The 26201-nt window shown below is 34.5% G+C and overlaps 2 long non-coding RNA genes across 3 annotated transcripts in view; one reads left to right on the forward strand and one right to left on the reverse strand.

The window, feature by feature from the left end:
• Positions 1–3902, forward strand: part of LOC139082566 (uncharacterized) — a 71834-nt gene extending 67932 nt beyond the window's left edge. For both annotated transcript variants that reach the window (XR_011538703.1, XR_011538704.1), the window contains one exon: positions 3752–3902. This is a non-coding gene — a long non-coding RNA (uncharacterized lncRNA). The remainder of the gene's footprint in view (positions 1–3751) is intronic.
• Positions 1093–21435, reverse strand: LOC139082568 (uncharacterized). The gene is made up of 3 exons (XR_011538705.1): positions 21335–21435; positions 2597–2661; positions 1093–1174 (listed from the first exon to the last, which is right to left on the reverse strand). It is a non-coding gene; the product is annotated as an uncharacterized lncRNA (long non-coding RNA).
• Positions 21436–26201: the final 4766 nt, after the last annotated feature.

A 26201-nucleotide genomic window follows, 5' to 3' on the forward strand; every position in this document is an offset into this window, starting at 1 on the left:
CATTAAGGTCCAGGTCAACCTTGTATTTAAGTATTACTTATTATTAGGAGCTTTTTAGAAGGCTAAGCATATTAATTTTTAAATTCATTTCCAAATGTATCACAGTGATAGAAATGGATGCAGGGAACAAATGGTTTTCAAAATGATTTATTGAACAAAAGCTGAAGAAGTAAAAATGAACACTTCTAAGAAGTGAGAGAATGAAAGAAGCAGAATTTCTAGAATAGTCTAATTTCTGATGTGCTATTGCAATCAATTCTTGAGGCAGTATTGGAAAGTTAAGGTGAGAAGTTTAATATTGTAAATTAGGACCTAGAAAAAATGTTGAGAAATATAAAATTAATTCCTACAGTCCTATAAATATCACCTACTTGTTTTAAAATTGCTATTTTCTATTTCTTATATGAAATTAATTCCATTCTATATGCCCTCCACCTGCCCCCAGAACCACTCTTTTATTTTCCTGACAGCTCATAATTCTATTTTAGAGTAAAACGTATCCAGTTAGATGTATTGTTTAGAGTAAAGCATAGCTAGCCAGATATGTTTAAGCAAGCAGGCTTTTTATTCTGCCTACATATTGGAACAACTCCAATCCAGTTCGATAATGTGTTTATTGTCAATGTAATTCTTGTCTTACAGGATGGCAATCTCTCTAGCGTTTGACAAGGAGTCCTTCCCTCTTTGCTTGGCTTTTGTGAAACCACCTTATCCTGGATCTCTTCATACCTCTCTGAAGTTCTTTTTTAGGTTCGTTCATGGGTTTTCTTCCTTCTCTACCCACATTAGGTTTCTGGCGTCATCGCTATTTTTCCCTCACTCTGTAGCAATGTCCCTGTGTGATCTCCTGCATCTCCTTGGAAACGGCATTCACCTGTAAGCTGACTTCTAAGTTTATCGATCGAGACCCTTATATCCAGCTTTTGTGGACATCTCCGCTTGGTTGTTAGCATGGAGCGTTTAACTCAGCCTGTCCAAAGTTGAACTCATTAGTGCCCCCTGGCCACTTCTTGATTAAGAAACTAGGTGTTAATAGAAAAAAGATGATTCTGGAGTAAAAGTGCCCTGGAAGTATTGTCATTATCCACACAATACCTTGAGAGGGGTGTCTCCTTTGGATCTTGGTCAGGACTTGATTCTTCTTGACCTGGCCAGTGCCTCTATGACTTCATACCTGCAGATGTAAAGAGAACTAGTTGAATGGTTCTTCCATCTAATAGCCCACTGTGCCTTCCTTTTGTACCTCCTACTTTTTGTCTATTGGTTGTGGTAGGGAATGGGTGCTAGGGAAAAAAATTGCATATGTAGGATTATTTCGGTTTAATCTTTAAACATTTGCCCTTTGGATTTTTCTGTCCCCGGAGCATTGAGAACTCTATCATATCTTTTACTTGCAAGAGGTAATGATAAAATCTGATGGTTAAAAAATTAACAAATTAGTACTTTTCTTTCTATGTATATCACTCACTTTTAAAAAACTATAGTTGTGTCTTATTTGCAGTTATAGAATAGTTTATAGATTATAAAATGTTCCCAAATTCTTGGAATTTGATTAACTTCATTTTTATAGTTTGCTTCAATCTTTCAAAGTTTAATGGAATTGAAGATAAATGTCTGAAAGAATGTAATAAGAGGACATAAATAATCTTTCCTCCATTGAGCTAAGACACATTTAAGCACATAAACTCAGTGTCCATGTTATGGAAATTTGTGAAATATGTCTGTCCCACCACACCCCCCTCAAATCTTTGGACTTAGAATTCCCCAAATTTTGGAAAGCTCACATTAAATTATCTAGTAATCTACTTTCTGAATACTTTTTTAGTTGTTATGACTATGCAATGAGAAATGTAGATAATTTCCATTTGGCATGCTTTTTAAAATTAATTTTATACTGATTTATTTACTATTTTTACATATTCATCTATGTTAAATCACATACCAGAACAAACGGCAGAAGTGCTGATTCTGAACGAATACAGCTGTAAGAAATCACCAGTGTATTTGGGAAAAAAATGCAAAAATGTTTTAAAGGCAATTCTAGAATGGTAAAAAGAGCACTGAACTTGGAATCAGAAGGCCTAGGGTTAACTCCTAGCTCTGTCATTCTTTTACTAGATGAGCTTGGTAAACTTATTTGTAAATGCCATTTTCTCATCTATAAAATGAGAATCATCTCTGTTCTATTTAACTGAGTGAGTTAGAATTAAATTGGAATATTCATTTACTTCTTAAACTCTGTAGGACTCTGTGACAATATTGTTCACAGTTTAACTTATTTGTGTATTGAATTTTCCTAATAACTTATTATTGATAGATATATTTAATATAAATTTTAATCTCAGCATTATTGGATTTGGAAGAACAACTTTGATTTATTCATTCATTCAAACGATACTTAATGGACATCCTCTCTATAGAAGGCACTGTGAATTCAGCAGGAACAAGACAGACCCAGTTCCTGCCTTGAGTGGCTACAGATTTATTGGAAAGAGATACAACACAAACAGAAAAGAGTGTTGATCCACTGATATGTGGTTAACAGAGCAAGTGAACTTCCACTTAACTTTCTTTTGGACAAACTTTCTTCATTCACCTTTTCTTCCAAGAAACTCGTGAAGATCAGAAGTCAGGATGTGGCTGCACTTGAATCACTGGTGCCTGCGTGGTAATCAGTATCATAATAAAGACTGTGCAATAATAATACACAATATTGTCTTATCTGAGAACTGAGATAATCACTTTATAGTCAATAAAATTATATATACTTAGGACTGATGTGGTGATTTGATAATAAGACTTGCCTACTTTCTCTTTTATGTTTATCATTACTGTGGAACACTAATCATAACACTCTCCTTTATGAAGTCAATATTATTTTAGGTGTTCAAATTTATGGATTTTATTTGATTGAATATTAAAATATAGTAGAAAGGACTTTGGAGGCTAAGGACTTTGCATATTCCCTAAATTTGAGTTTATACTTAACAATTTTGTAAGGAAGATCCTTATATGAAAATTTTATCATGTAACATTATAATCTCTATGTTTATGTAAAAATTATTCATGCCTTCTCCAATGTGAACTCAAGGATATTCAGGAAGTTTTAGAAAAGTAGACTAAGCTTCTGTGATCATCAATAAAATGAATTATACACAGTTAACATGTTATTGATATGGAGGAAAGAGATTATTAATCATTTCACATTTAAATGCTTATTGAAATTAAATAAAATATTAAATACTTGGACATATGACTATCAAATTCTTGGGTATTAACATGACCTTAGATATATTTATGTTGGATTGTCTTGAAAAAAGTAGGAGAATAATGGCTGACACATGGTTCACATCCAGTAATTGGAGAAGGGAGTTTCAGACCAACTTGCCCATCTGTCTTAAAATATAATGTTTAGAAAATCAAGGTAGTGTAAAATTATTGCCTAGCAGAAAATTTGAAAGGAAAATAAATATGTCGTATATATTTTTGAAAGAAGGATAAGAGTGGTTGAATAAATAGAAATTGTATTCTTAGATTAATTCCAAATAGCAGCAATTCAGAAATAGGTGAGAATTTGCAGATATTGTGTCATTTGAGGAATAGTAAAATGTATTAAATAGATATATCTTTATTATATGTGCATATAAAAATTCTAGAAAAATATTTTTATTTCAATTAATTTCAGTGTGCGATGTTTTTTATCTTTTGCATTTGTAATTATCTGATAATGCTTATGTTTCTTTGCTTACAGTTATCACCATTCAACTCTGCATTATCACCAAGATCAACCTCAAAATGATGGCATTTTCAAGAACTGATCAAACATGATTCCCCCCCAATAATTTACAGTTTAAGCAAGTAAATGTTTGTTGAATGAATAAATGTCAGAGTTCAAACATGTATACTTTTACTCTCAATATGGTACTTTTTCTGAAATACTGAAACACCATATTTCAGTTATAGATTTTTGGAATTATTTGGGTTCTTAATTCAACAATATTGAAGTAAAGTTGAATTTATTGATAGTAAAGTAAAATTTACTTTAAATTTTAATAAATAAAAAAATCCATTATTTTGCCAAAATCCGTGACTTTATGTATAATGACTTAATAATAGTATACAGATTTTTTTAAAGATAAATCTAGAGTTCATTTTATTAACTCCTATATGCTTACATTTCTCTTGACAGAAGAATTGTGTAGCAGTAACTGGTTCTATGTTAATATGTTTTTCCAATACCTACTCTTTTCTTGTCCTGTCCTCTTTACCTAGGTAATCATCCATTCACCCATTCTTATTTCATCTCCAAACTCATGAGATAATCAGGGAGTGAGTTCCTCCCTTAATTCCCTGCTAGTGCTTGCTAATTAGCTGAATCCAACAAGAAGTAAGAAGGCAAGGAGTGTAGTGAGTCACTTCACACGGTGAGCATCCCAGGGAAGAGAGCAGAGAGCAGAAGGTGGAGAGTGGGTCTGGAGGCACTGATAAGAGATTCAGCAAAAGCCAGCAAAGCCCGGTGAGGGCCCTGCAATTTCCAGCGCATTCTAATGTACATACAATTCCATAACACACAGAATAATTATTTCCCTACTTTTATTTGAATAAATACTAGTTTACCAAGAATCAAAATGCCTGTGGGCCGTTTGTGGCTGAGGGGAACCAGTGCTCTTGCTTTCAACACTAGTCTGGAGAACCCAAACAAGAAATCGCTACTTAGAGCATCTAGTAATCAGGCAATCCACAGCTCAGGCACACAAGAGAACACTGGAGATTTTAAAGTAGGAGGAGTCTGAGACCTAGATGAATTTGAATTAGAAAACAAATCTAATCAACAACAGCAGCAGACTAGACTTTGGAGATCATTGAAAAAATTTTGTCTTGATGTTCTCTAACATAGGCCCAGGCACATTTTGTAAAGACTAATAATCTTTATAAAGAGTGCTGTTTTCTAGAGATGCTACTTTTTAAAATAGATACAGGTAGGATGGTTAACGCAACTAAAATTTCAGAGTTATCTAGGCAGATCTCTCTATCCTGTCCTGGGCCTTAAAAACTGGGTTTCTCATCCACCCATCTCATTGGGACTATTAGCTTAAAATTTAACTGCAAACAGTAATGGCTGTTTAAGGCTGGTGCTTCAGTCCATTCTCCCTTTACGCATGAACGATTGTTCTGTCTTTTTCAGGTCAAGCTGGCAATGTTTTGCTAATATACTTTTCTCAAAAATTTTATGAGTCTCTTGTGAATCTCATTAGGATTCACTCTTTTAAGTAAGAGTATCACCCACAAAGTCTTTAAGATAAGCCAACCCTACTTTGATTTCCTGCTGGGATGGCTGAGGGACAACACCCTAAAGCTTCCTAGAGGTCTTATTGTTTGATTGAGAAGATCTGTGAGACACACACAATCTTTTAAAAGGCTCTTTGTGTGAGTGAACAGTACTTTGCAGTACTTTTGTGCTTTCTGAGGTCTCAGTAAAAATTTTAGAGTTCTACCCTTGGCTTTATACCTAGACATATTTTCCTGACAGTGCCTTGTCTTTAACTTTGCTTGGAAGCCATTTCATAAGTTTAGCATATCTTGCTGTCTGGAGGGGCTGAGAATTTTCCAAACAACCAAATCCTGTCTTCTTTTAACAGTCTGTCCTTCAATTCATAATGTATTTCCGTCCTTTTGCATTTTATTGTAAGCAGCAAGAGGAAACTAGGCATTCTTTTAACAGTTTTTTGGGAAATTTTCTTAGCTGGATCATCCAGTTCATTATGCACATTTTATGCTTTCCCAATGGCATCAGGAGACAAAGATACCTTCCTTTAGTTTCCAATAACTTGGTCCTCACGTCTTTCTGACCCATCACTGGTAGTGTCCTTAAAGTCTATATTTCTACCAAGAGTCTGTTCAAGGCAATTTAGAATTTCTCTAACATGCTTCTTAATATCCTGTAAGCCTCGGTTCACTGCCTTGTTCCAAAGCTACATTTTTATGTATTTGTTACAGCAGCACCCCATTTCCAGGTACCAAAACGTGTCTTATTTATCTATTGCTGCATAACAATAGGTGCCTGATCACTGCTTCTACACAATATTATACTTGATGTCCTAGCCGGGGCAGTAAGGAATGAAAAAAGAAATACAAGACTGGAAAGAAAGAAAGAAAACTCTATTTGCAGACAAACATGTTTTTCCACAAAACACTTATCAAATCTAATGATATGTTCTAGGTCTGCACTGAAAACTATAAACCTGTATTGTATTCGCTTTCTATTCTGCTATAACAAATTACTGTAAACTCAGTGGTTTAAAAAAATTATTATATTATAGTTCTTAAAGTCAGAAATCTGGTACATGTCTCACCAGACTAAAACCAAGGTGTCAAGTCTTCATTCCTTTCTTAAGTCTCTGGAGGAAAATCTGTTTCCTGCTCATTTGGGTTGTTGGTAGAATTTAGTTCCTTGTGGTTCTAAGACTGAGGGGCCCATTTTCTTTTGGCTGTAAACCAAGAGCTGTTGCTAGCTTTTCAAGTCTGCCACTTTCTTTGGTTCACGGCCCCCTTCCTCCATGTTCAAAACCATAGAGTCCTTTTGGTGTCATATCTCTCTGGCCCACTGTTCTGCCCTCCTCTTTTACTTGTCAGGATTATGTAATTAAATTTGGCTCACCTGGATAATTCATGATAAACTCACCATTTTAAGGTCCTTAATCTCAATCACATATGCAAAGTCTCTTTTGCTACAAAGGATAACATATTTTTAGGCTCTGGGGTTTAAGGCAGAGATATTTTTGGGGGTTGTCGTTCTGCCTATCACAATTATTAAGCAAAGTTAAAAATGACCTCGTAAAACAGAGAGATCTACCATACTCATGAATTGGAAGACAATAGTCTAAAAATGTGAATTCATTTTTATTGTGAGCCAAAGCCTTGTGTGAGGCTTAAAATGTTGTGGAAATAATTCTCTAAGAAATGAAGAAAAAAAGAAAAGAAAACTTGGAAAAACGGAGAGTTGTTTAGATGAATTTACACACATTTTTCAAGAATTGAATGTATAGAAATTGTGAAACTTTCTTACAAAAAATTGTATGTTAATGAATAATGATAAGCTGGAAAAGCATGAGAAAATTACTAAATGAGTCTTTCAACAGATATTCAAAAAAACCCAGAGTACTTAAAATTAAGGGGCTCAGTCACGGAAAAGCAAAGAAAAACGTGGGTATACCATCTGTGTTCCAAATAGTCCCGTTTGTGAAATAACTGTGTACTTGGCATTTGAGTGGAAAAACTGTTTATTGCTCTTGTTTTTTAAGACAGAATCATAGGCTCATTTAGCTGAAAGCAAACAAGTTTGAGGTGTCCACCCCCTCCTGATGTAGACTTCAGAGAACCTCACCACCCATACGTGCGTTTGAGATGGGAGGATACAGAAATGGAAGGGAAGCACGGGCATTGCTAATCTGTTTCATAAATTTAATTCCTCCTAACCTGCTTGGAGAATTTCCCAAATCTTCTCAATGCTTTCTCTCCTGCTTTTCCTTTGAATTCTCTATTTTCTCATGCTTGATTCTTACTTTTAATCCTCCTCTTTTTCTAGTTATGTATATCACTGCAGATATGCATAAACCTGTTTCTCTTTACTCAGATTTCACTCATTATGATGAATAATTAAACTTGTTGTGGGTGATCTTTTAAATTATATAATATCTGCTTCATTCATGGTTTTATATTGTCAGCATTTAAACGTATTGAAAACCTTCCCTGTCTCCAACCTACATTCTACCTGTATTTACTGTCTCATCTCTCTCATTCCTTTTTGAAAAACTTTGTCAATGGAAAACTTTATTTAGTATCTTAGTATTAATCATAAAGTAATTAATATATTGCCATGTATTCCTACAGTTTTGGGACCTCAATTATCTCTATTTTTGCATAATTTACTTCCATCTTATTTTAGTAGAATGGAAATAATGTATGAAAATATTCAAGGAGAAAATATCAATCAAAATTCTTCCAATTGCTTAAAATGTGTTGAAACATTTTCTTAAATAATTTTATTTGGAAAAATATGAGGAACATCTTTCTTGTCAACCTGTTTGAAAGCGAATATCAGAATTACTTTATTTACAAGTACTTTAGAGGTTTCTGAGTGTATTCTTAATTACATATGAAGTTTACTTTGCCTGAATCTTTGTTATTTTATTCTCAGTCATTTACCATTTTTCACATGTAAATATATGTTACAGCACAAGCCAGGACAGATGGTAAAAATTCTGTGCCTGGGGAAATGCAGATGTGAGAATTGATCAGTGTATTTGAAAATTCATTCAAGTAATTATGATCAGATTGTTCTCGTATGGTAAATGGAGTTGTCTTTGGAATTAGAAGCTCTATATTTAAATCCTAGCTGTCACTTAGCAATTTGACCATAGAGAAACCTCATCTGTGGAAAAAGGATAATATGTTCCTCACTCACATTGTAAGATGTTCTTAGATTTAAATGAGAACTTTTATTAATGCATATATTAATGCATAAAATGCATTGTCAAGTTACTTGTCAGTCTTCTTAACAAATTAAAACCTAACATTTATACACTGAATTGAATTCACAGCTGTTTACCTTAATTGACTTGTAAGTAAAAATATTACTTTAAATCTCCTATTTAAAGCATTCATTATAATAAATTTCATTTATTCATTCATTAAAAATTATTAAACAGCTATATATTCTTAGCCTCTGTGGTTGGTACTGAGAATCAATCAATTAATAATAATAATAATAATAATAATAAAAATAATAATAATAATAATGGTACTAATGACAGATCAAATGGAGAAGAATGTCGTTCTTTTTCCAAGGACCTCCTTTAGTAGATCCAACATATTTCAACTGGGCAATTTCTCTACAGTTAGAGGAATGTGTCTTCTAATTCACCTTTGCTTCAAGGAGCCTCTTGAGTTGACCGTCTGCTAGATAATCAGCAATATAGTAATGTGCCAATAACAGAACAATACGTAATGCTGTCTTTTCATGAGATTTGAGGTCATCGATTTCAAACCAGAAAGGCCACATACACTTAAGAGTGTTACACTGATTTGACTCATAATGAGATTTTCTTTCTTTCACATATGTTTTCCATTTGCCTCAGAACACTAACACTATATATCCCTTCATGAAGTTCAAAATTATAGTTTTGTTAGCCAGATGGTGGGACATAGCCAAAAGAGTGTTTTAAGTGGAAAGATTCTTGTCCTCAGACATCAGGAACTATATTCCATTTTGTTTAACAACTTTCTAAGGGAAAGATCTTGATCTTTGCTTTACATGTTCCCTCTGGGGAGAATGCTTTCCGTTACCTGGTGTCCACTCGGCTAATGTTTTTTGGGAAAAAATTTCTTGTATTAATGTTATATGTTTATGTTTGTTTAAACATTTTTATATCTTCCCTAATATTAACACAAGGAGATTCAGAAATTTAATCGAAGAGAACATATTCAGTTTTATTATTAATAAAAATAACTAAAATGATAACTTCTGGTTTTATTTAGAAGCTCCTTGATGTTGAGGTGCCGCAGGGCTTGGTGTTTGACTCTTCTCTTTCTTATTGACAACTACTCCCTTAGTGGGCTCATCTGGTCTCATGCTTGTAAATGCCATCTCTTTGGTAGTAGCTCCTAGATGTATAATCTTGCTGTTCCTGACCTCTCTCTTATACTTCGGACTTGAATATCCAACTGTACTTGATATTGCCGTTTAGATCACTAACAGACATCTCAAATTCAATGTTTTTGAAATGGAACTCCTGATTGTCCTTACACTGAAACCAATACCTGCTATATTGTAGCGTTTGCCATCTTTTCCGGTTTTCGGGCCAAAAACTTTGGAATCATGTGACCGTCTTTATCTCACCCCTCACATGTAGTCTATCAGGTAATCCGTGAAAGAATATCTATGGTCCTACTTCCTTTTGCCTCCCTCATCCAAGCCACCATCGTCTCTCCCCTGGCTTATATTAATGGTCTTCTAATTGGTCTCTACCACACCAAGTCTCACAGCAAGGTGTGATGGTTTTAGGTCAAACCATTTCACTGCTTACATTTGGCACTAGCCCTTTACAACTTTCCCGAAATTAGCAGTTGGCGTATAAAATGTTTTGTAAAGTCTCTGTAGACAAGTGTCTGTGTGTGTAATGATGTACTGCCTTCAGTTAGTTCATGTCTAGGAATTTATCCCATAGAAGTAGTTGTGGATCTCAGCAATGTGTATCACAGAGCTGTTTGTAAAAGAAAAAAGGACCCCGTGGCCGAGTGGTTAAGTTCGCGCGCTCTGCTGCAGGCAGCCCAGTGTTTTGTTGGTTCAAATCCTAGGCGCGGACATGGCACTGCTCATCAGACCATGCTGAAGCAGCATCCCACATGCCACAACTAGAAGGACCCACAACGAAGAATATACAACTATGTACTGGGGGGCTTTGGGGAGAAAAAGGAAAAACATAAAAAAACCTAAAAAAAAAAAAAAGAATAGAATTATTAAAAAAAAAAAAGGAGATAATGTATGTTTAAAAATAGAGAATTGGTTACATAAATTTTGATAAAATAATAATGAGAATTTTATGTGTGATACTGTTCAGTGAAATTGCCCCTATATGTAGAGAAAATATCCTATAACACTGTGAGATGTATACATCTGGATTAGAAGGCCATTTCTCCTCCCTCTGAGTAGGAGGATAATTGTGTTTTGGTTTTTTTCTATTTTCTCAAATTTCAAAATAAATTTAGATCACTATTCTAATAATATTAAAACTTAAAATGTAAATGACATAAAATATTAATGTTAGTTTAATCCAGTCACTTAAAATTTTTTAACTCAAGATTGATTTGCTTTCAGAAAGTTTTATTGAAAAGTAACAACTACTCTTGCGAACCTTGAAAGTACATTGACAAGATGCAGGGGACAGGTTCACGGTCCTAAAAATATATAACATTCAATTAAAGACAGGTGCTACTGAATCTCTGAGAAAAATTTATCAAATAGCAGAAATGCTTGATTGAGTGTGAACAAGACCTGAAAGAAAAGATAGAAAAAAATCATTTATAAATAAAATTGGAAATATTTCCTTATGCTTTATATTGCTTATGTAAGTTCTTTTAAAGATTCCAATATTGATAGTCTTTTTCTCCCCTCTTGTTATAATGTATGATTTTAAGATATTTAGATAAAGATTACAAGATCTTTAAATGCATAGCTTACTATAGCATGTCTATAAATTAGGAGATACTAGTAAATTTTCTTAACCTAAAATTACTACAGGTTCTTTTACTTCCACATCTGAAAAAACAAACAACTCAGAATATGCATTTCTTTTTATATCTTTTCACCCTCACTACCTTCTTCTTGCCTGCCTCAAACTAATTTATAAAATGTTTTAATGTTATCTCAACAATTTCCAATTCTGTTGAATAACTTGCAACTTTCTAATGATAATAGATTTTTCTAATGCAGAAAGTTTCACATCTCTCATTATTTATCCAATGTTGCATACTATTTTATTATTCAATATTTTTATTCTGAAAGCATTCTCTGGGTTACATAAAAGAATCATGGAAAGCTCAACTAATTTGCCTTTTTCCCCAGTACATAGTTTATGATACAATTGCACTCAATTGAAAGAAATTTTGTTTACAGCTTATATCTCTATAAAATGTAAAGAGTATTCAAAACCTGAACTGATATCAGAATGTGAATATTTTCAACTCGATATTTAGGTTCAGTGGCTGTGCAGGGCAGTGGTGAGACACACAGACTACGGAGCCAGACCTACTTGAATTCAATCCTTAGCTGCTCTACTTAGTAGCAGTGTGTTCTTGGGCAAATGGCTTACTTTCTCCATGCCTCAGTTTCCTCTGTAAAGTGAGAATAATGATAATTCTTATTCCATAGGATTGATGTAAGGATTAAATGAATTAACGTATGTGAAATATTTACAACAGTGCCTAGCCCATAGTAAGAACTACAGAGGTCTTAGTTATTATTATTACTGTTGTTGATAGTAGTAGTAGTAGTAACAGAAGCAGCAGCTGCTGTATGTTCATATGTTCTATCAGTAGGGAGTTGGAGAACAACAAAACTTTGGAATAATGGCCCCCCAAATTGAAAAGCACATTGGCAGATGAAATTGGAGATCAATGTAGATTTTACTAGCTACTCCAAATCAGTATATGCTTGAAGTTTTATAGTATCTCCTCCAATAATTCATCTATCAAGTATTTTTTTAAAAAATGAGATTGAAATTATTGCTAAGTACAGCAATAGAAAATTACAGTAAATTATTTTGCATGACATTTAATCAACATAAAGCTCAAAATGAAAGCTTATTTCTTAATTAATTGCTATGGTGCTACATATTTGTTTCTGTAGCTTGGTCCTTCACATACATTCATGCATACCTTTTTTCAAGTTTTGATTATTCACTGCATCTAATATATTGAGATATCTTCATCATCAGGATTGTCACCATTTGGAGAAGTAGCAATTGTTTCTTTTTCAAAAGTTGTGTCAACTTTAAAGATGGTGTCAAAATCCATTTGATCATCAACACCATGAGTGCTGAGCTTATTAAGTTTCAGGGAAGTTCCAAATTTGCTAGGTTTCTCATTATCCAAAGAAGTCTTAGGTGCAACTTTTTGTCTGATACCCAGTTTGTCTGTAGATCCATTAAACTTAGCCTCAATTTTGTTGATTGATGCTAATGTTATAATGACCCACGTTCTATAAGAAGGAGACGTGGTGGGTACCTTTAGCAGCATCTTGGTGATGGTTCTCGCTAATGTAGTCCTGGTGGAGATGGTAGGTTTGGGAGCTTGCTGGGGAGTGATAGCAGCCGTAGGGCTTCAGAAGGGGGTGATATGTGCTATATTCTTGGAAGTAGTGTAACGATAGTATTTGTGCTTAGAGAAATGACAGAAATTAGCAGATTGTGAGTGGCAAAGGTGCAAGTACCAGCTATTATACCTGAAAAAAAGGTTCATTCGAAATTCTGTGATTTGAAACTTAACTCCCTTTTCTAATCTTATTTTTCTCTCCTTACTTTCTACATGAACCATATGCTCTGGATTATGTAAACCACATTCTGTTTCCCTTAAAGGTCTTTTACTTTTCTGATACTGTTCAATCTGTCTGGAATGCCCAGCCTTGTAAGCTAAGGATCTACTTGACCCACATGTCCAGATCCAATATCTTCACCTCTCGGAAGCCTTCCTATATGCCCAGTGTGAAGCAGCTTTTCCTCCACTGAAACCTCATAGCACTGTATATATTCTTTGATAAAATTTACCGCTCTTATTTTTACATAAAACATGTAGCTGGCTAATATTCAAGGGTGAATTCTTAAATTCCTTGATGTTGTAGTCAATATCTACTTTATTTTCTTTTGTGATCTTTTCATTTAGTGTTATACAACATTTCTAATATATTTTTCTTAAAAAAAAGTTGATTCTTGAGAGATGTGAATTCAAATCCAGAGCAGCCATGACCCAGCCTTGTGACTTTGACAAATTTCTTAATACCTTTGAGTTTCCCCATTTACATAGTAGCAAAAATAACAGGTTAGAGTGAAGATCAGAAAAATAGCATTTTTGTTGAATTCTAGTATAAAGGATGAAGAAAACTTCCCTATATTTCTAAGTTTTTCTGGCTGGTCTAAGAATTAAATTGACATGTGACAGGATGACAGGAAAAAATCAAACAAATTTAATGATGTGTATACATGAGAGAAACCCAGGAAAATTGAGTAACTTGCTACAATGACCAAAGACACCACTTTAAATATTGTCTTCAGCCAAATGCAAAAGAGGATGTTAGCGGTGGTGGTTTGGGACCTCAAAGGGCAGGAAGGCAATTCACATGGAGATGGAAAAGCAAATGTTTGGTAAACAAATGTTTGCCATGCCTTGCAGGCACAATGGGATGTGGAGAAGACTCAAATCAAATAGGTCTTGCTAGCTGCCTCCCTGTCTCCCACACCCAGTTCATAGTAGATATAGAATAGTATGAAAATGGGCCTTCTGTCCTTATATTCTTTTAGGCAGTTAGAGAGAAGATCAGAGGTTTTTTTCTGAGTCTTTTGTTCTTAAAAATAATCAAGCCAAAGAGACATATTTTGGGGTGGCAAATTCTGCTCACCTTTATTTCTGCCTTTCAAACTTCTCTAAGAAGTTTCACTGTCCAGATGCTGAGTTGGCAGATTGTTCCATCTCATTGAATCAGTCTCTTGGTACTGACAATAGGTCAGTCCAGTTAAATTCATTTCAGGAGGAGCTGATGCAAGTGGGCTCCCAAAGTTAGGCCTACATTGTGTAAGTAAGCAATCATGTATTTAATGAAGGATTTCTATGGAAACAAGAAAAATAAAGGTTAGTTATTGGAGCAAATTATAAGCCAGTTTCTGAGCTCAGGGGACAGCCCATCAAGATTTCTCAATGTCAGTATTGAAGCATCTTTTGCAGTTTGAAATGTCTCTGATGACATCATGGGGTGTTCAGGTATCTTTCTGAGTGGCTTGCATAGCAATAGGCCTGAAGATTGTCTAAAAATGGGCTATTGTGGTGATCTCTCTTAAGTTTATATCAAATTTTTCAGCTTCAGTTTATAGGGCTTCAGGAAAAAGGGTGGTTTCAGTTCTCAATGATTCCAAATAAAAAAGATGGGAAAAAATTGAAAATAATAGTTTGAAGATTTGTAGCCAGATATCTGAGGAAATTAAAAGCATTTAGAATCCAGTCCAGTTAACAGGTAGAAAACAAAACCTCAAAGACATTAACAGAACTAGAATCTACTATCCACAAATGTGTGTTATGGTTTCTATAGAAATATAATTTATCTCTAAAATCACCCTCATTTCTACCAAGGAGAGCCAAATTGAGACCAATTTGTTTCCAAAATGTCTAGTTTAAATAAACTTTTCCTGTTTATTACATAAATGCAGCAAGAATGGCAATTAATTATAAAGGTTCTTTTAAATCTACTTTGCTGGAACTTTCCATAAGGAATCTCAGATTAAACTTTTAAAGGCCTCTTGAAGCCAAGAAAGCTAAGCCAAAGACTTGTCATCAGACTCCACCTGCGATACCTATAGATTTGGGTGAATTCCTCTCTTCTCAAGGTCCCCCAAATATCCTGAGTTTCTTGCACCTGCCAGGCAGTGACCTTCTTTACTTCACCTTGTAAGCTCACTAGGAACTGTCCTCTTATAGGGAGTATGGATTCTTATTGAACTTATGTAAACAACTATTTTGCCATGAAAATAAGAATACTCAATAAGAGTTTCCAAATTCTAGAGGAATCAGGTAGGGAGAAAAAGATGAATATTTCCATCCCACTTAGAAAGGTATAATGTACCAAATTGCTATAAATCATAGTTTAAGAGAAAACGAAGCTTAAACCGAGTTTAAGTTTAACTACATTTAAGGTTATAAATCAGCCTAAGAGAAAAAGCTTTCCTTAAATCTAGAAAAGCAAAACATTAAGAAAAGCAATATTTCAAACAAACAGTCATAAGAATTTTGATCATCCTCATTAGTTCATTCAGTCTTACATAATCAATTCTTGATCTTTTGTTAGCAGTTTTATGAAGCCATCAGTTTTTCCATTAGAATTTTGTAATTTCTTACTCAGTTCAGTTTTATGATCTGAGAGTTTACCAGAAACCTGTATTCTAGAGTAAGCATTACTCTTCAGTAAGAGTTAGTAAGAGAGATTTCATCAATCTTTCTGAAGATGAAATGCATTTGCAAAAGCATCTGACTAAGGTAACAACAGTCTGTAAATGAAAAAAGACTTAAAATGGCATGACTAAAGATCTGATTACAATACAATCAACAAAGAAATTCAGTTATTTCTGTAATACACATTTTAAGATAACCACTAGAATTATACCATGACCTATCAGGTTTTTAAGAGTTTTACATAATTTTTAGAACATTTACATTAACATTTACTCATGCAATATAACTTCAGAAGGTTTATCATCACTTATTTGACAATGCTTTCCATGCAATTTAACATACCAAATAAGCCTAATTAGTTTAATATCTCCCATTTTATAGGAAGAGAGAACAAATTCTTTGAGAAGTCCCAGGGGCCCACTGAAAATTCTCAGTTACTTTCAGGTCAAAAACAAAGAAGACTTCATTCAGGATTTGAATTTTTGGAGTTTTGTCAAAAGTAAGAAAAAACGTTTAAACATTTGGTTAAACAGCATCACATGTCCACTGGGAAACAATGCTTAGTCATCCATTTATCCAAAGTGACAATAAAATAGGGTAAAGGCAAACACAGTGAGTTAAACAGTTAAAAAAAGAAAAAACCATGGCTCTCAATAGGAAGACCAACTTTGTTGAACATAAGAATGATTTTGACAAAACATAGAATCCTTGCCTTTTAGGTAGATTTCCTCAAAAATAAGGAAAAACTTTTCATAACTTCTTTATCAGGAGTAGATTAAAAGTCCAAGAAAACTATCCTTTTAGGAGAGAGAAAACCAAATTCTAATTTTGTACCAGCTTACTTTTGATATTAAAACTCATTTACTGAATTAAATTCGTTTCAATCTTAGCCAACTTGACCATGCGCAAAACTCTTTTCTCAGGGTTCCTCTTCCACTCACCTTCTATAACTTTCTTTCTTACACTCAGAATTTGTCCCATGCCTTCTCTCCTTCTTAGCCTCTCCTTAGGACAAAAATTACCTTTATTCTCCTTGACAAAGAATCAATCTCCATTCCTCACATCTTCCTTTACTGAAAGCATGGACCTTACTTTCCCTGCATACAGAGATCTTTCCCTCATTAATTTTTAGTATCTTTAATCACATGTATTAATTAGAAATCCTAACCTTTAGAAACTTTAATTTTTAGTGAAAACTAGGAAGTAAGCAATTATGAACAGTCTTTTACATTAGCATTCTGTGGAATGGCAGACTTATAAATACTTTCTAGAAACATGTGCTTTCTCACAGAAAATTTTTGTGTGGCACAAAATCTGTTATTAATAAACCCAAACATGTTTAGTTTCTCTGTAATAAGAAGACAAAAGTAGGTAAACTTAGACTTGTTTAGCAAATAACATTTCTGTATTTTACCCTATTTGAAAATGATCTAGATATTCAATGAATTTTCCATCATTTAATTTAACTTAGCAAAACTCTGAGATTTCAAGTTACCAAAGAGATTTGTGCAAATTATTTTAAGTCCACATGACCTTAAATATAATTTTTCTAAAATATTTATCTATAAACTCTTACTTCACTTACATTCAACATAAATCACTTGCTTCCAACAATTGTGTTTAGGGTACCAATGAAAACTTCAAGAGACATCAGACAAAATTTGCTATCATTCTAAGTTACTATTTTTGTTGACAAATTTTGTAACAGAGATGACATGAGCTTATTTGACTAATAAGCCCAGGTAGAAAAATGGCTGCATGTCTGTATCATATACAATGCTGATAACTCTGAGAACATAACCTGTCTCAATGAAACCAAGCAAGTGAAATGTTTTTATTTAGAAATGGTTATTCTATATCATGATAATTTGAAAAACATTTGGGTTAGTTTCTATTACATTAGAAATGATTTATATAAATGCTTACTTTAAGCCAATTAAATGAAGCTCTTAATTTTGGCCATGCCATCTTGAAGTAAAAAAAATCTCCCATTTATAACATATATATATGTATATATTTATATACACATATGTGAACACACTGACATAGAGACCTTATAGTTTCGGTTAAATTTTTGCTATGAATTAGGTACAATACCACACTCATTAATTTATAAAAGAATAGTTGAATCCAAATTTTGTTTTAGCAGTTGGAAAGGGTTAAGTTGACCTGCTAAATGTTCTCGCTAACATTTGTGGAGAGGATATTTAAGATTTTTTTTTGCCAAATTTCCAAATACTTTCTCCTTTTGTTTTTTTAATAGTTTCTACCAATTGAGCTAATCAGGATCAGTTTCAGGAAATCTGTAGGCTGCATTTACATTTCTGATTTGGTAGAGATTTGCAAGACAAAGATACTTGCTATCAATTTCTCAAATACTTGGGTTGTAGCCTGAATGATATCAAAAGGCTGATCTGCTCATCCAACTACATTTTCTTCAATTTGCTTCATTATGTCAGGGAGATTTTTAACTAAGAAGCACATTGAAAGATTTTTGTGTTCTAAAACTTCAGGACAGTGTATGACACTGCACAAAGCCTTTAACTGAGGCTCTCTTTCCGAGTGCATAATTCAACCCTAGACTAATTCACCTTTTGGAGGGGGAACTTCCAGTATCCTTTCTATTAGCCCTTGAATATCATCCTCCAGTTTCCATCTTACACTGTGTGGGCTCAGGCAACCCTCTTTACCCCCTTATCATGTTTAACTAATGGTGCCTGAAGGGCAGATTAATATGCTCTCCATTTTACAATATCAGGCAAGGGAAATATTCCCCAGTGAGACACAATATCCATCCCCATCATACAACCCATAATACAATCAGGCAAAAGAGATGTAATCACTTCACATAAAGCCCATTCAAATACACCAATTCTCCAACAAAATTTCATCAATTCTTAAACCTATAACCACAGCTTCCATTAGGACCTTATCAAGAAGTCTCAATCTTATAATTTTGGGCAGGGGAAGCGTTCCTGGCCAGACATATCATCCATTCCTTTAAAATATTCAGGAAAAGTTGACATAACCTCTTCATATGATATTAGCTCAAACATTCCAAACTTTATAATTCTATCAACCCTTATACTTTTACAATTTCTCAATCTAATTGTAGCCCGAATCAGAGTCCCATGAATGGGTCTTGGTACCACAGCTCATGGGATTCCTGAATCAAAGAATCTTGGAAATTTCTCTTCTCCATCTCCTGGTCATTTCATCTATTCTGCCATGAGAGGTCGAGCCAGGGGACTCTGGCCCTATTGTCAGTCTTTAAGATGATTAACTTGTCTAACTGCTACCTCAAGTGATTGTTGGTCAGGTTTCTCATTGTGATCTCTGCCTTCTGGCTTTTAAAATTTCTCCAAGCTGGGCTAAATAGAGAAGACTTGTTTGGAGCCCTTTAATATTGGGAGGGCCAGTAGGGAGCCCCTTTTGCCCACCCAACATTGGGTAGTGCTTTATGTAAACTCTTGTTTTAACTTCATCAATGTCTGTTCTATTCATCTCATTTTTAAATAATCATCTAAAGATTTCCATGCTATTGGGAGGAGTCTCATGACTCTTCCCTTTCTGATTCCTCTTTTGCCTCACTTTAATATTTGCTTTATTTACCTTGTTTCCTAATAACTATTTGAAACATTTCAACCTTGTTGAGAAGAGTCCCTTGACTTTCCCTTTGGTTTCTTCCCATTCTCTTGTTAATGAACTAAATGTTTTGTTAGCATCTGTAAGACCATGAGAGGAAGCTGAGACCCAAATTAGATTAAGTTCTTAAGGCTAGTTGTTATTTCTATGTCCACCCATTTAATTTGGTCTTTTCATAGATATTAATAAAACAGCAGTTTATAATGAGAGCTCTCAAAAAAAGTTTCCAATTTAGAAGATTTTCCAATTTAGAGGACCCATCATCTGGCCGTTGATGAGTAGGATTTTAATAGTCACCTAAATCAATAAGCCTTTATGGCATAAACATGGACCTAAGTGGCATCCTCAAAAGAGAGTGCAAAAGAAACAGCCCTTACAAGATCCAGAAAGTTTGCTCCCCAAAATAATCTAAGAAAGCAAAGGCTTTCATTGCACAGATAGTAAGGATGGTGTAGTGAAAACAGTCTCTCTGGTGTACCACATTCCTGTCACAAACCCACTAATCTTTGACAACATGCAGGCTACTGGAATGGGATTTTCCCAGCACTAACAAGCAATGAAGGTTAAGATTATAAGGGCCTCTTATGGGCTGGGACCCCTTATGACAAACTCCCCTGAGAGCTGACACAGTTGGACAAAGAGTGCATCTCAGAACCTCAGTCTATTTGCCTGGCTGCCAAGATGCACACCAGTACGTGCATCCTCTGGATGGCAGGGAGGATATCCTCACTGGTCACAAAGCCAAGCTATCAAAACACAGAACAAGACAAAAGGAAAACCTCATGTAGTTTTTTTTGTTTGTTTTAATGTGCACATTAATAGCTGTAGCTAAGCCTTGGGTCTCTTGGGGTCAAACTAATACCTGAGAGGGATTTGCCACAGAATTGGGGATTGTGTACTGTTTTTACAGTGTACCTCTTTGCAGGAAAGTTTTCTTGAGGTTGTCAGGTGACCTGTCTCCATCTAACCTCTTCTGTGACCAACTTATCCTATCACAGGAGACCTCTTGGGATGGTGAGCACCCTAATGGCTCTTAAATGCTGGACTTGTGCCCACCAATTTTACAGCTTGGCTTCCAAGATGTCCCTTAGTAATAGCTTTTACCTCATGTGCTCATTAACTCACAGCAAGGTTTGTCACCAGACTGTAGGGCCAGTCCAGACAACAGGCTGTCAACGAAAATAATCCATAACCAATCTATAAATGAAAATTTGGGTGAGTTTATTCTGAGCTTAAATCTGAGGATTATAACCCGGGGCCTTTCTTCCTGAAGGAAGAAAGGGCACCAAAGAAGTGGGGTGCACTGAGTGGTTATATACCCCCAGAGAGGATGTTTCACATAGGATTGAAATGTCCCTTTTACAATAGTCGCGAAACTGCTCTGTCGGCACAGAGATCGATGGAAACAGCAGGTAGGTCTTCTGTCTCAGTGAACACAGCAGGGTGGCACTCTGTTGTCTCCAGCTGAGGTCACAGGTGAGCTGGGTGGTCAAAGGTGAGTGCAGCAATCAGTTCCTAGCCTAAGGAAAAATGCTTATCCCTAAGGAAATGCTAATGTGGGGGGAAGTTGCACCTTTATCTCAAGGGCCTTTGTTCTGGCCGTAGGAAATGTCTAAGCAGATACGCAATGCGTGCTCAATAGCCACTGTCAGGCCCTTTTGGAAAAAACAAAGTCAGGCCGAATTAGGTTTATACCAAATGGCTTCCTCATATGCTCCAATATATCCTATTGCTTGCCATTTTTATTTGTCAAGGCTTATAGGGCCCATGCCTGTGTCCTGCCCTATGGTTTTTCATTTTGATGACATACAGCACAAAAGACAGAGATAGGGAAAAACAGTGACCATCTCTGGGAGGAGAAGGACCAGTAAAAACCAAAGAGTGCTCTACCAAAATTCCCAGAGTCCCTGAGTCCAGGAAGCTAGTTTCACAAATATTTTCCCTGGCTAATTTAAATTTAGAAGAGGAAAAAACTCACCACTCTTGCTTCCGCTGGATCCTGCAGGCAGAGATCTGGGACACGGACATGGTAAGAACTCTTAGCTGCTGCCAGCTCTTGTCAGAGGTCCAGGATCTGTCAGCTGCAGTAGTCCCAGAACAAGCAGCGTCCAGCCAGTTAAGTTTTATCCCATCCTCATCCCCAACTGGAGAGGAGAAAGGAATTTCCCCCTACCTGTCTATGGTCTTCTGGCTGCTCTAAGAAATTGACATGAGACAGGATGACAGGAGAAAATCAAACAAATTTAATGATGTGTATACATGGGAGAATCCCAGGAAAATTGAGTAACTTGCTACAATGGCTAAAGCCACCACTTTAAATATTGCCTTCAGCCAAAGAGGATGTTGGGGATAGTGGTTTGGGACCTCAAAGGGCAGGAAGGCAATTCACATGGAGATGGAAAGCAAATGTTTGCTAAACAAATGTTTGCCATGCCTTGCAGGCACAATAGGATATGGAGAGGACTTAGATCAAATAGGTCTTGCTAGGTTCCTCCCTGTCTCCCACACCCAGTTCATATTATAGTATAGTAGGAAAACAGGCCTTCTATCCTTACATTCTTTTAGGCAGTTAGGGAGAAGATCAAAGTTTTTTTCTGAGTCTTTTGTTCTTAAAAATAATCAAGCCAAAGAGACACATTTTGGGGTGGCAAATTCTGCTGCCCTGCATTAAGATGTCAACCATTATATCAAGAACCATTGAGTAAATAAGAGACTTTGTCGATAAAAAATATCATTGACATGAAGGAAATCATTAATTGTAAAGCAATTCAGTTTAAGAAACTTTAATGTATAGAACACTGTGCAACTGAGAATTAAAAGATTATAACTATATAAAACTTAGACTCTAATATACAGAATGTAGGATTTTAGACAGGAGATGGACTACTTTTGTACTGTAAAAAAATAATCCTCTAAATAAATCATTTAAAGAATATTGCAAAGTTGACACAACTATTTTACCTTTGTGAGTAAATAGTTTGCAAGTAGTATGAAATTATTTTCATGTGTGAAATTATTTCGTGTTGCATCCTCTTCACACTATTACTTATGCGCTCTCCTAAGTTCTGCTGCTGAAATTCTTTGAATCAAGACTTCATGTGGTTAGTGGACGGGTAGTGAGTCAGAGTCCAGTTGCTGTCAAAATGTCATGAGGCTCGTATTCAAATATTTAACATGAGAAATACCCTCCTATCTTTTTCTTCTTCACCCATTGTCTCAACTTCAGTAAAGAAAAGGAGTGTGATTGACAGTCTCTTCCAGCTCCAGTTGCCCATTATGTTTGGAGTATGGAAATCAACAGGGAAACCAAATTCATGACCCTCTCCTTAAATACTTCCTAATTTACATTCTTTGTATAGCTACATGCGTAGATGCTGTCACCTATATTTTTGAAAAGAGTGATTTTGAACTTGGAGTACTACCCACAATAAATTCTTGGAATGATTTAAAATGATTTATTTTATTCTAGGAAATTTAAGAGAGAAATCAATTTAGCAAATCAGATCTCATTGGGTAGGTTTCTTTTTTATTGGACCTGCGGCAGCAAATTTAGCTTAAAGATCTCCTCTCAAATTCTGATAAGGCTAACCAAATAATTAATTACAAAATTTTAAATGTTTATAATAGCAAAAGTGATTTTGTGTCAAATATTGATTCAATAATTTTATATTTTGTGTGCTTTATAAACCTTAATGCTGCATTGAACTCCATGTACAATCAATGTATTTAACAATCTTATTTTATTTTTTAAAAATGTGAATTCATAACTATAGTGTTGAGAAATTCTGAGAGGATAAGGCACAAACCTGTTTATACAGGCTGGATGTGTTAATGGAAGGATGTTGGAAGATTTTACACAAAAGAATAGTCCCCTTTACTTCACAGCTAAATTCTCAAGGTTTTCAGCTCATCCATAAGCAACTTAACTGTTTTGATGACCCTGCCCAACTTACCCAAGTGGGAGCCTGTCTATGCTGACCCCTTTGTGAAGCAAGTTGCTAATTTACCTCCAAAATGTAAAAACATGATTTGCTGTGTCCAGACTGCATTGTTTGCTCTCTTCTTTCTCGTCATAATTCTCATTTTTCCCTTCGTTTGCCGAAAACAGTTTCTCCATTTACATGCAAATAACTAAAAATCTTGCAATTATTCTTTGTCAACTTTTTCACCATTTTTAGAGCTATGTATTTCTTCCGGCTTTGGTTTTTGTTCATATGAATTTATTGGTGCTGAGTTATTTGTTGAAAATATGAGCTGCAGGATAATTTTTCCTTTGGGAAATATGATTTCAATTGTGAACATCAGCTTCACTATATGGTTTCAAAGAAGGCTGTGGATTATAGTTTAAAATAATTTATGAGCTCCACGTGGTGTAAGAGGCCTCTTTAGTTTACCAATTTAATAAAGTAATTTCTCACTTATTTGAACAAGACCCCCAAATAGCTCCTGGTAATCGGTAGGACATCATTAAAAAATACCAGTGCTATAAGTCTCACTTTTTACTTGTTTGATGTCTATTTTCAGTTGTTTTTAATTAATAAATTTTACTAAATTTTACATATTTCTAAGGTTTTTTATTTTGAGCCTTAAAGTAAAATTAAAAAATTAAAATTTGAAAGAAAAAATTTTTAATTAATTTTGATTTTCTTAAAAAAGTTAGTAGGTTAATTGTATTCAATTTTTAACAGTGACTATGTGAAATAATTCTGTATCATAATTTTTGACACCCAAAATATTATATAGGCATTCAATTTAATTAAAAACTCTTTATAAACATAATTTTAATGACTTTTATAATTCCACCATAAAGCTATTTCACAGGTTCTTATCTATTCTTTAATAGATTTTTCAATTTATTGCTATTATAAATCTATTAAGATAAATATATTATTCATGAACATTTTTCCTTATTTCCTTTACTTCTATTTAGTACTAAGCAATTATATCTTCCATTTATTTCATTCTCTTTATTCTCATTCATTATTATGACATTAGTTTGTAATGTCACTATATTGGTTTCTCTCTCTCTTTTGCTTCTTTGCTGAGTAAGTTGTGTTGAAGTAACTGTGGATGGGCGTAAGGTGAATTCTTACCACCCACAAATCTGAAACCTTTGAGATAATTAAAGAACTTCGGAATCAAACAGGCAGCCATCTTGTTTACTTTGTGTTTAAAATCTCCTGCGGAGGGAGCTCTGAGTCTGATGATTTTCTCATGACTCTTCAGTGAGAGGGAAGCAAATCAAATTATTTGATATTTTAAAATGAGCATCTGAAATCTAGTATTTCTGTTCTATAGTATTGCAGATATGTAATTTCTGAGAGAACAGAAAAGAGTAAATGATGAGTCTACCTGTTAGAATTCTAAGGCAAAGATGACTAAATTGGATAAAATTGCACTCCAAATGTTTGTTATTCATCCTTGCTAGTTAAAAAGTAAACTCACTTTATTTATAGACTATAAATGTTTATAATTTCAAATACATAACGTACATTAAAAATGTAACATAAAGGAGAAATTTGAAGAATAGTATAAAAAGAAATTTAGGGTCTAATACTTTTTTCTTGTATCCCACTTGTTCTTGTGGGGACCTTGGCATGTCTCTTTTACCCCATTTTGAGATAAGTGAGTTGAAGACAACTAAATGATGCCAAAGTATGAGCTAATAATATTATGCTGTCAGACTATCTCTGTCTCAAATGTATGCAATTGTTTCATCAAGTGTTAGAAGATATTTTCCCCATGAAGCACTGAAAATTCCCAGAACAACTCTGAGTTATATTTATGTGTAAAACAATTTATATCATATATTTCTAGAGAGATGTGTAAAGCCCTGAAGTATAAACCTAGCCAACTTATAATGGATCAAGAAGTGTTAGAAGCCAAAAGCAGAACAAAAGAGATATAAATACCTCTGCAATAGAATCAAGTATTGCAGGAAATGGAGGCAAATGAGTCAGTAGTCTAAACGTCCTCAAAATGATTAACTTTTCGTAATAATTCAAGTGAAAGAGACTTTCTGTAATAACTGCAGTTTGTTTTTATGTATCTAGTACGTCCATAAATGTTTACAAACATTTTTGTGTATGCCTAGGTACATATGCATGCATATTTAAATGCTGTAATAGCTGCTCTTGATTCTACGCTGGGAGCATTTCTTCAGAATCAAGGTTGGATATCAACACAATAATGGGAGAAAACACTAACCTTACCAATATGTGTTGGGGAATAAGTGAACAACTCTTATGATGAGAAATTCTGTCAGCTGCTAGGCCTAAAACATAAACATCAAAGTAATCCTGAGTAAATATATTATACCCCCCTCAAATTAAGTTTTAGTAAAAGCAAATATTATTATTTAAATAACTATTCTGATGATAATCAAAGATTAATTTTCACCCAGACAAGTATTTTCATCATGATTTTGCTGATATAAACAAAATTCCATTGAAGGCTCTGATTTTAGGGGGAAAACACCCTTAATTAAGGGTAGTGCTTAAATTAAGAGATCAAGATTATTCTTGAGCAAAAATTTTTTGAATATTAAATCTTAACCAGGTTAACTTCACATGCTAATTTATGCAATCAAAATGTCTTGACTTTATATCAAAAATATATCACAGATGTTTTAACATGTGCCTGGAAGAGAAAGAATCATAAATCTATTAAAAGGGGCCATTTCTGAAGACTCTGGTGTTCCCTGCACACATGACGTGTTGGGATGTTCAGAGTCCTAGGAATGACTCAGTGATTCCTGACTTTATTGAGAAGTTAGCTTAATCTGAATCTAATGAGAAAATCAAGAATATGTTCTCTTCTACTTTTATTCTCCTAGGAAGAGGGAG

The sequence above is a fragment of the Equus przewalskii genome, chromosome 3 (genome assembly GCF_037783145.1).
Source record: "Equus przewalskii isolate Varuska chromosome 3, EquPr2, whole genome shotgun sequence".
Taxonomy (NCBI): domain Eukaryota; kingdom Metazoa; phylum Chordata; class Mammalia; order Perissodactyla; family Equidae; genus Equus; species Equus przewalskii.